The following is a 9,758-nucleotide window of genomic DNA, read 5'->3' as shown; positions in this document are numbered from 1 at the left end:
TGCTTTCCCAGGGGGGCTCGCATGAACTGTTTCATCTCAAATTATGAAATGAAACGCCTTGTACACAGTTAAAGAAATATGAGGTGTGGGAAGTCTGTTTCACCCCCTTAAAGCATATCAGATGCTTGTCTGCGGATTTTGTTCTGGTAGGAGAAGAGGGCAGCTGAGAAGAGTAGGCAGCGGGAAGCACTATGGACCACTGGGGAGTGGGTCGGGCTGAGCTGTGGACCACCACCCCGCTCCCTGGCCTCTTGGTTGTAAATCAGAGGTCTCCTGTGATCTGAAAAACTAGGTGGAGTAGGATTTCTGCGTCAGATAAGAAAACGAGGTCAGTAAAGCCTTGCTAAGAACTGGATGAGACTGGAGAAGAGCTGGAAACCATGCCACTCAGAGCGCCTGCCCCGTGGGTCCAGTTTATCCTGCCGACAGGAGTGGGCGTGGGAGCCAAAGAGGGCGGAGGGAAAAATAAAGAAGCTGAGTGACGAGGTTATGTAAAGAAAAACAGAAGAGGAAAACATGGCCTAATCCAAAAAGAACACACTTACATTTTGATTTCATGTAATATACTTCCTGCCTCTCAAGGAGTGGGTTTCCCCCGCCCGTCCCCACCACCCCCGTGCTATGTGATACCAGGCAGGGCGGAATCCCTGAGCCCTGCCTGGAACAGCTCGCACAGAAACATCTGCGTGGATTTGCTGGTTTTCCTTAAGCTAGGGCCAGCTCAGCTCCTCCAGGGCCGTGTGCAGCAAAGCTGCTGACAGCTCTGCAAGGCAAAGGCAAGAAGTTCTTCCTCGATTACAAAGGGCTCCGTTCTTCCAGACCAGGCAGTGGAGCGTCCTCTGGGGAGGGACAGCAGCCCAGGTGAGGAGTGAGGGGCGTGAGTGGTGAAGACCTTAAACCAGATGCTGGGTTAAACCCCAAGGGGCTGTCCCCTCTATCCCCCTCCCCCATCCCCAAACGACAGAAGCCAGGAAGTTCCTGCTACAGGAAGTGGCCATGGGGCTGAGGGATGTAGAGTGAGACCAAGCCTGCTGGCTGGCTCGCAGTTGGAAGCAAGAAACAAATTCTGCTCAAATTATGAAATAAGCCGATCAATTCCTATCTTGGGAAGTAAGAGCCCACGGTGCCCCCAGCGAGGGTGGGCCAGTCAGGCCCAGACTCTGCCCCGAACATCAGTGGGCGATGCTCCCTCTTATTTTTAAGGAACACATAAAAATACAAGCCATATAATTCAGCAAACACATCACATCTTAGGTAATAATCTGAGACATAACTAGAAAGCTAGTGATAGCAAAGAAGTGCCAATTGAGCAAAAACAGTAGATTTTAGACATGGCCATGAGATGACTTCTGAAGATCACTTCATGTGTTGCCCTGTTTCCACCTGTCCTAAAACTTCCAGAGAGAGAGAGATTGGAGGTAAGATTATGGCTCTTAAGTAAACGAGCTACTTTTTTTTAAGTCTAATTGGTTAGAGCTTAAAGAAAGGACTTATGCTCACATGAATTGTGCAGAAAGGAATTTTAACAAATAGAGAGGCAGTGCTAGACAGCACAGACTGAGATCAGAATTCAGAGAAGAAATCGCTTTCTAGGAAGAACCCACACCCTGCAAACTCTGCAGTCACAAGAAGGCCTTCTGTGCACTAGCGTTCCCTGGTGAGTACATTTGGAGGCAGGTGTTCATACAGTTAGTAAATAACTATGTTTACTCACTAAGTATGAGTAAATTGCTTGTCCTCCCATTAATAATATTAGAGATCCGAACTGCTCTGAGGCCACACCTTTCTGGATTTCCAGGGTTTCTCACCTGCAGCACTAGTGACATTTTGGGTTGGATCATGTATTGTTGGCGGGAGGGTGGTCCTGTGCATTGCGGGATGTTTAGCTGCACCTGCCCACCTCTACCCACTAGGTGCCTCTGGCACCTCGCTCCCAGTCCTGCAGCCCAAAACGGTCCCAGGCATCGCCCAGTTGTTCCCAGGGGACAGAATCCCTCTTCTCCCCCATGTTGAGAACCAATGATGTAGGGGGATGTAGGGACATCTTTTTTCTCCATTGTTTTCTGACAATGAAGTTAGCTCTTAGGGGAGCCCGGAGGGACAGAAAATGTCGTTCCCAATGATGGTGATCCCCAGCATGTCAATGGAATGGAGAAGTGAAGAGCACGTGGATGCCCTGAGTTAACCAGTCCAGTCTGGGGGTAGGGGAAAGGTCACCGTGACAGCAGTTATTCCCACCCTCGCCCCAAGCAACTGGGTTTCCCATGAACAAACCGCATCAAGTGCCAAGTGGGCCAGACCCTGCTGTGGCTGTGTGGAAAGAGGAATTCTGGATTCAGGACATGAAAACAACCCTTTGGCAATAGGCAGTGACTAGAGCAGAGATGAATAATGGCATGTCTCCCTAGAAGAAGCCGTCTTATTTTCGTAGCAAAGCTCTCTCTGGGTGCTGAGGCACGAGGGAGAATACTGTCTATATACAAAATGCTCCCCAAACATATGATGTTACGCCAAAAACTCTGAAGAGAAGGATATAACATCAAAAACAAACCAAAAAAAAAAAAAAAGGCAAAACCCTCTTGGCTCTGTAGACAGAGCTAATGCTTCCTCTACATCAAAAAAAATAATTGCTCTGTGGTCGGTCACATCTGAATGCTGTTGGGTGAGGTAACGCTGTGGTTGCCATGGAGACGTGCTTTTCCAGCAGCGCTGGCATCAGGAAGCTTCACTGAGTCGCCTCTCATCTGTATCTGAGTGCCTGATATACCGAGGGAAGAAAGTCATGGCCCAAACCAAGACGGAGCTCGAGAGGGAGCAGAGCCATGGCACCAGGGACACTCTCCAGATTTGTCTGGTCTGAGGACCTCAGAGTCCCCTTGGTGTGTAAGGAGACCAGTCGGGGGACAGCGGTGGTTTCTGAGCTTGCAGTGAAGGTAAGACGGACGGGGTGGAGTGTGCATGAAGGCCAGCCTGTGACACTGACTCCTCCTCCTGCTGGCACTCGAATCCAAAGAACCATCTGCTTTGAACTCTGCCTTTGAAGTGGGAGCTTGGCCCTTGCTGTCAGCATTCTGGGTTCTCAAAAGAGAAGACAGTTCTGTAGCCACAAATAGACTAGAAAAGGCTTTGTCGGTAACATTTGGCTGGACTCGAGCACTCTGAATTCTGCTGGAAGAAGATTCATGGGCCGTGATGCTAACCCACAAACATCACACACTTTATGGTGGACTCAGCGTGGTGCTTTTTTCACAAGGAGCAGTATTTATGGTGACCTGGGCAGGTGCCTATACAGCCTGAGATGCGACTCAGGCTCCCGTTCCTAGTAGCTTTCTCTGTAAGGACCAACTCTTGTCCAGAAAGCTCTGGGTCGGTATCTGACAAATGATGTCTCCTGGTTGACGTGTCTGTTTCCAACAAGCCAAGGTTAACAGTTTGGCAGTGGACTGACTACACTGTTATAAAGGCTGATCTCTCAAAAGAGGAGCATTAGTGGTTGAGACACCACATTGTGTCTGTGTCATTCTGTGCTCTGGCAGATGGGCTGGCCCTCATTTACAGCAGAGGAGGTGACATAAAAGCAGAATAATTGGATTTCAAATAGAATGGGGATTTTTGTACCCCATGGGGTTGAGGGGTGAGGCCTATTGTGTGATTTCTGGTTTCCAGGGAAATGTTTCCTGTTCCACTGCTGAGATATACTGGGTAAATTCCAGAAGGAATAAGGCAGAGTGAGATATGGCTTCTGGCTTCTTTGGCGCCTCAAGTGAGAACTGACACATTTTCTGAAAGAAATAATAGACTACAAACTAACATTCTTGAAGCTTTTAAGACTTTACCTAATCCCAGAAATTTTCTGAAAATATGATGGCTTCCGTTTTCACTTTATGGTGTGTCTAGTTGCTAGGGGAGGTGGTAAAAGAGCAGCTCCTTTTAAAAAACAACCCGAATCCTAGGTTCCCCTGGTGCCTCAGAGATAAAGAATCTGCTGGCCAATGCAGGAGACAGGTTCGATCCCTGGACCAGTTGATCCCACATGCCACAGAGTAGCTAAGCCCGTGAGCCATAACAGCTGAGTCTGTGGTTAGAGTTGGGGAGCTGCAACTACTGAACCCCACGTGCTCTAGAGCCTGTACTCTGCAACAGGAGAAGCCACTGCAATGACAAGCCCGCACACCACGACTAGAGATTAGCTCCTGCTCCAAAACTAGAGAAAAGCCCACGCAGCAATGAAGACCCAGCACTGCCAAAAAAAAGAAATAAATAAACAAAAATTATATTTAAAAAATAAAACAACTGTGGTCATGAACATTCACCCTGCTTTGCAATCTGACCAACAGATTCTCCTATTCCCGTTCGCCGTGCTTCTTTTCAAAATTTCATTCCAACCAATATTCTAACCGGAGACTTAAGCAGAGGGCCTCCCATCACGTGTTGTGGGACAGACGCATTCAACCCCTTCAGAGAAAGAGAGTTACTTGTAAACACAGAAAAACGTGGGTGGGAAGTTCACCGGAGAATGTCACTGAGACCTGAGGCTGCTCCAGGGACTGTTCTTCCCTCATTGGGTTAATTTTTACCTTCATGAAATGCTGTTTCCTGCCTCTCCAGCTGGTTTCGTTGCTCTCAGCTCCCACATAGCCAATCGGGACCCCGCTCTGGGTTCCCCAGCTTTGACTTAACTTCAATGGACCTCACCTCTGCCACTCATGCCTCACTCCCCAGCTTTTCCAGCCACCTTAGCTTTGGCAGCCTGTAGACCGGCTACCCCAGGTAGAACCCCTCAGGTTCTAGGAGCAAGAGAACTATGCCACCACGGCTGCCTGGCGTGTGATGGAGCATGCTTTCTGAGAGGGGCATTGCCCTGCCAGTGGAGACCAACCTCTTAGTTCAGCCATTGTCTGAAAGACATCACCCCTTCCCTCCCTGATTCGGCTCCAGCTTTCTTTCCCGACCCTCTCCCTAGCCCAGATGGAGCACTGGCAGGTCCTCGCCGACCTTCCTCTCTCTCACCTCTGTGGGTTTTTGACATCTGTGGGAGATCGGCTACAGTGCCCAGCCCCAGCCACTTCTTGAAGCCCATCCTTTCTGTGAAGCTTCCTCTGATCCTGACTGATGGAAAACAAAACAAACTACATGCTCGTCCAGTCCTGCTAAGCATGTCTCGTTGCAACATCCTGGTGCCCAGCAGAGGGGAGCGGGTCTCTGCACCCCTTGAATCTTGGGCTTGTTTTGGCCGATGGAATATGAGCAAACATGACACATGGAGGGGCTGGGAAACCACGTGTGCATCAGGGCTTTTCCTCTATCTAGCTGATCCGAAACTTTTTTCCACCAGGAGAGTGAGGCTGGACCACAAATGGAGGACAAGATATCCTCCCCATCTCAGCCATCCCAGACGGGTAAGCCAGGCTCCCCTAGACACCCTGGCACTGCTGAGCCAACCCCAGACAGAAGAACTGCCCGGCCCCCCTCATAGCTTGCGTGAGACAACAGGTAGGTGTCTTCTGAACCACTGAGTGTTAGAGCAGTTTGTTAGGCGGCAAACCATCCCTTTGCATCTCCCACGTTGGAATCCTTCTCCTTTTTTGAAGCCCCATAGCAGCTCAGCTGGTGAAGAAACTGCCTGCAATGCAGGAGACCCTGGTTCGATTCCTGGGTCTGGAAGATCCCCTGGAGAAGGGATAGACTACCCACTCCAGTATTCTTGGGGTTCTCTGGTGGCTCAGACAGGAAAGAATCCACCTGCAATGCGGGAGACCTGGGTTCTACCCCTGGGTTTGGAAGATCCCCTAGAGAAGGGCATGGCAACCCACTCCAGTATTCTTGCCTGGAGAATCCCAGGGACAGAGGAGCCTGGCAGGTTCCAGTCCACAGGGTTGCAAAGAGTCAGACAACTGAAATGCCTTCTGCTTCTGCTGCTGCTGCTAAGTCGCTTCAGTCGTGTCCAACTCTGTGCGACCCCATAGACTGCAGCCCACCGAGCTCCTCTGTCCCTGGGATTCTCCAGGCAAGAACACTGGAGTGGGTTCCATTTCCTTCTCCAATGCATTAAAGTGAAAAGTGAAAGTGAAGTCGCTCGGTCGTGTCTGACTCTTAGCGACCCCATAGACTGCAGCCTACCAGGCTCCTCCATCCATGGGATTTTCCAGGCAAGAGTACTGGAGTGGGGTGCCATTTGCAAACACACAATTCAATGTGTAGACAATTCCCTGTTCTCTACATTTGGAAGTATAAACAATATAAACCTGTTAATTCTGTGAGTAATTTTTATAATTATGATGTAAGTTTATTCTATCCTTAAAATATTTAAAATAAGCCCTTTATGGGAAAAAATCTTGAGCCTCTTCTACCGAGTAACAGAATCTGACAATCAGCTGGCCCAATGAGCCAGTATACATAGAGATGGCTGTGGCTGGGCTCTGGCGGCGCTCCTCCCCTGCTTTGGAGCAGAGGGAAGTTGAAAAGGAGATCGCTGTTAAAAGCCAGCCTTTGGAGCCATTTGGACCGCAATGTGTGTACTGGTTCTATCAGGCACTGCTCGGGGCCCTGGGAAGATGACCTCTCTCTGTGGGTCTCCATTTCTTTGTCCCTGGGTGAGCAGCCATCTCCCCTCCTCTGTGTCCTCCTGTTGCGTCTCTCTCTGCTACAAAGGCCGTGCATCTTGTCTGAAGAAGATGCTCATGCCAGCAATGCCTGCCAAAGGCCCCATCTTATAGTTTTGTTTATTTGTCTATTTATTTTGGGCTGCGCTGAGTCTTCCTTGCTGCTTGGGCTTTTCTCTAGCTGTGGCCAATGGGAACTATTCTCTCATCGTGGTGCGCAGGCTTCTCATTGCATCGGCTTCTCTCGCAGAGCATGAGCTCTAGGGCGCACGGGCCTCAGTAGTCACAGCACAGGGCTTCAGTAGTTGCAGCTCCCGAGCTCTAGAGCACAGGCTCAGTAGTTGTGGTGCAGGCTTGGTTGTGTGAGGCATGTGGGGTCTTCCCAGACCAGGGATCAGACCTGTGTCTCTTGCATTGGCAGGCGGATTCTTTACCACTGAGCCACCAGACCCCATTTTAAACTCAACCAATTAAGGACAATCAAACCAGTCAATCCTAAAGGAAATCAGTCCTGAGTATTCATTGGAAGGATTGATGCTGAAACTGAAGCTCCAATACTTTGGCCACCTGATGTGAAGAACTGACTTAATGGAAAAGGCCCTGATGCTGGGAAAGATAAATGGCAGGAGGAGAAGGGGACAACAGAGGATGAGATGGTTGGATGGCATCACCGACTCACTGGACATGGGTTTGAGCAAGCTCGGGAAGTTGGTCATGGACAGGGAAGCCTGGCGTGCTGCAGTCCATGGGGTCACAAAGAGTTGAAAACGATTGAACGACTGAACTGAACTGAATTAAGGACTGCCGGAAATACCATCTTCATCTCCTGTAACCTTCATCTTGCAATGGCTATTGAATTCTGCCTCCATACATCGTGGCCATTTGCACAGCTGTAAAACACCTTCTCCATCCGAGACTCACCACAAGGTGTGAGCCTGGATGGGCTGCACCAAATGTCAAGGGAATAGAACAGACAGTGGTGCTGGAGAACGTGGCTACATCGGACACTTAATTTCACCATCCGAATAGCTCTTCAATCTGTCCATTCCAACAGCTGCCACTTTAGTCCAAGCTCCCATCCTGTCTTACCTAGACACCTGCAGGTGCCTCCTTTTTACTTGGAATACACAGATAAAGCAGAGCCCACAAGGACTTCTGTGAGGATCATTTATTTAGGAGTAGTCCCAGGAATCAGAAGGGAGGGCCAGGCAGACAGGGGGAGAAGGAATGTTCATATACAAGTGTATAAGTGGGGTCACCGCTGTGGGACCTGGAGAGTAGAGCCTGACGGCCCAGGAGGAGGGTTTATCCATCGTCTCCTGTTCTCCACTGGCTGAGGACTGCTCCTGGAAGCACGAGCTCTCCTGCAGTTTGGGTCATTCCTACAGGTGCCCCAACAGCTTCCCCAGCATTGAGGTCACCGCAGGGAAAATGTACACTTGAGGCTAGGGCTGTGAGTGTGAGGCGGAGACCACCTGGGAGTGTCCACCACGGCCGAGGCTGAACGCAAAGGGGATGCTGAACAGGCGAGGGGCAGCACTGCCGAGGTTTCCGGTACAATCTCCTAACTGTACAGTCTCTTCCTGTACCATCTCTGCCCTCCTCTGTGCTGGCTCCTTGCACTTCTCTGCACAGGAGCAATAGTGATTATGTTTTCAAAACATTAACTGGATCTGTCACATATATGCTCCAAACTCTCGGGGCTTAAATCTGTGGATAAAGGTCAGGCTTCCCCGGAGGCTTGGCAGTAAAGAACCCGCCTGCAATGCAGGAGCAGCAGGAGACACGGGTTTGATCCCTGGGTTGAGAAGATCTCCTAGTGAAGGAAATGGCTACCCACTCCAGTATTCTTGCCTGGAGAACCCCATGGAATGAGGAGCCTGGCAGGCTACAGTCCATGGGGTCACAAAGAGTCAGACACAACTCAAGCAACTTAGCACACATGCATGCCTTCATGGATAAAGGTCACAACCCTAAGATGGCTTGGGGAGCCCTGCCACCTCTGCCCACTGCTCCTGCCCGCCCCCACCTCACTCTTCTGGAATGTGCCCCCACCTTACTCTCTTGGAACAGGCCACCCTTCCTGCTTGCCCTCAGCTCCAAAGTGCTGTAACCACTGATCACAGGGCCTTTGTACATGCAGTTCCTTCTTTCACCATAAACCTCTGCTTGTCCTTTGCCTCTCAGCTCAAGTGTCACTCCAGCAGAGGAGCCTTTCGAACTCTATCTCTGGGATGGGCCAGTGTCCCTTGTCAAGCCTGTTAGAGAACCCCACAGTCTCCTTTCAGGGGATCTGTTGTCAGCATTTGCCTGGTGGGGGAAGGGGAGGGGGCCGTAGGTGGAAGAGAGCAACTGCCTTCTCACTGCATAGCCTTTGGGGTGTTAGGAAATCCCTACCTGTTCTCATGGTACCAACTAAACTATCAGGTAAATAAAAATAAATCAAAGCAATAAGACAACCGCAAAACCCCTAGCTGGCCAACTGGTTGCTCTGGTCACTGTGTCTGGACGGCTGCCCCTTCGGTACCTGCCCGTCCCAGGGCATCCTCATCTCTGGAGCCTGCTTCCTACCAAGCTGTATCTGACTGCTGTGGAACACACGTTTTTCCCTTCTAGAGACGAGAAGGGTCAGGAGAATGTTTCCTCCTGGGTCTTTATTCAAGTTTTGAGGTTCCCCACTTCCTGAAGGGCTAATGCTGGCTGAAGCTGGGGAGCCTTGTGGTTAGAGACAATCTGAGCACCTCCCTACCAAGACTTTCTCAGAGAAACAGATGGAGATATTTTCACTCACCTAATATGAAGAGATCACAAAATGTAGGCAGGAAGTTAGACTTTTAAACTCTTGAGAGTCCCTTGGACAGCAAGGAGCTCAAACCAATCCATCCTACAGGAAATCAACCCTGAATATTCATTGGAAGTGCTGAAGCTAAAGCTCCAGTACTTTGACCACCTGATGCAAAGAGCTGCCTCATTGGAAAAGACCCCGATGCTGGGAAATATTGAGGGCAGGAGGAGAAGGGGATGAAAGAGGATAAGATGGTTAGATAGCATCACTGATTCAATTGACATGGATCTGAGCAAACTCTAGGAGACAGTGAAGAACAGGGAAGCCTGGTGGGCTACAGTTCATGGGGTTGCAAAGAGTTGGACATGACG

The 9,758-nt window shown here is 50.0% G+C and overlaps 1 long non-coding RNA gene across 1 annotated transcript; it reads left to right on the top strand.

Moving 5' to 3' along the window:
• Positions 1 to 2,755: 2,755 nt before the first annotated feature.
• On the top strand, positions 2,756 to 8,952 carry LOC129548920 (uncharacterized). The gene is made up of 3 exons (XR_008684417.2): positions 2,756 to 2,933; positions 5,336 to 5,493; positions 7,024 to 8,952. It is a non-coding gene; the product is annotated as an uncharacterized LOC129548920 (long non-coding RNA).
• Positions 8,953 to 9,758: the final 806 nt, after the last annotated feature.

This window comes from Moschus berezovskii, chromosome 25, assembly GCF_049115385.1.
Source record: "Moschus berezovskii isolate FMDL1 chromosome 25, NW_MosBer_1.0, whole genome shotgun sequence".
Classification (NCBI taxonomy): domain Eukaryota; kingdom Metazoa; phylum Chordata; class Mammalia; order Artiodactyla; family Moschidae; genus Moschus; species Moschus berezovskii.
Note: the sequence above shows the minus strand (reverse complement) of the source record. Positions and strands in the feature narration are given on the sequence as shown.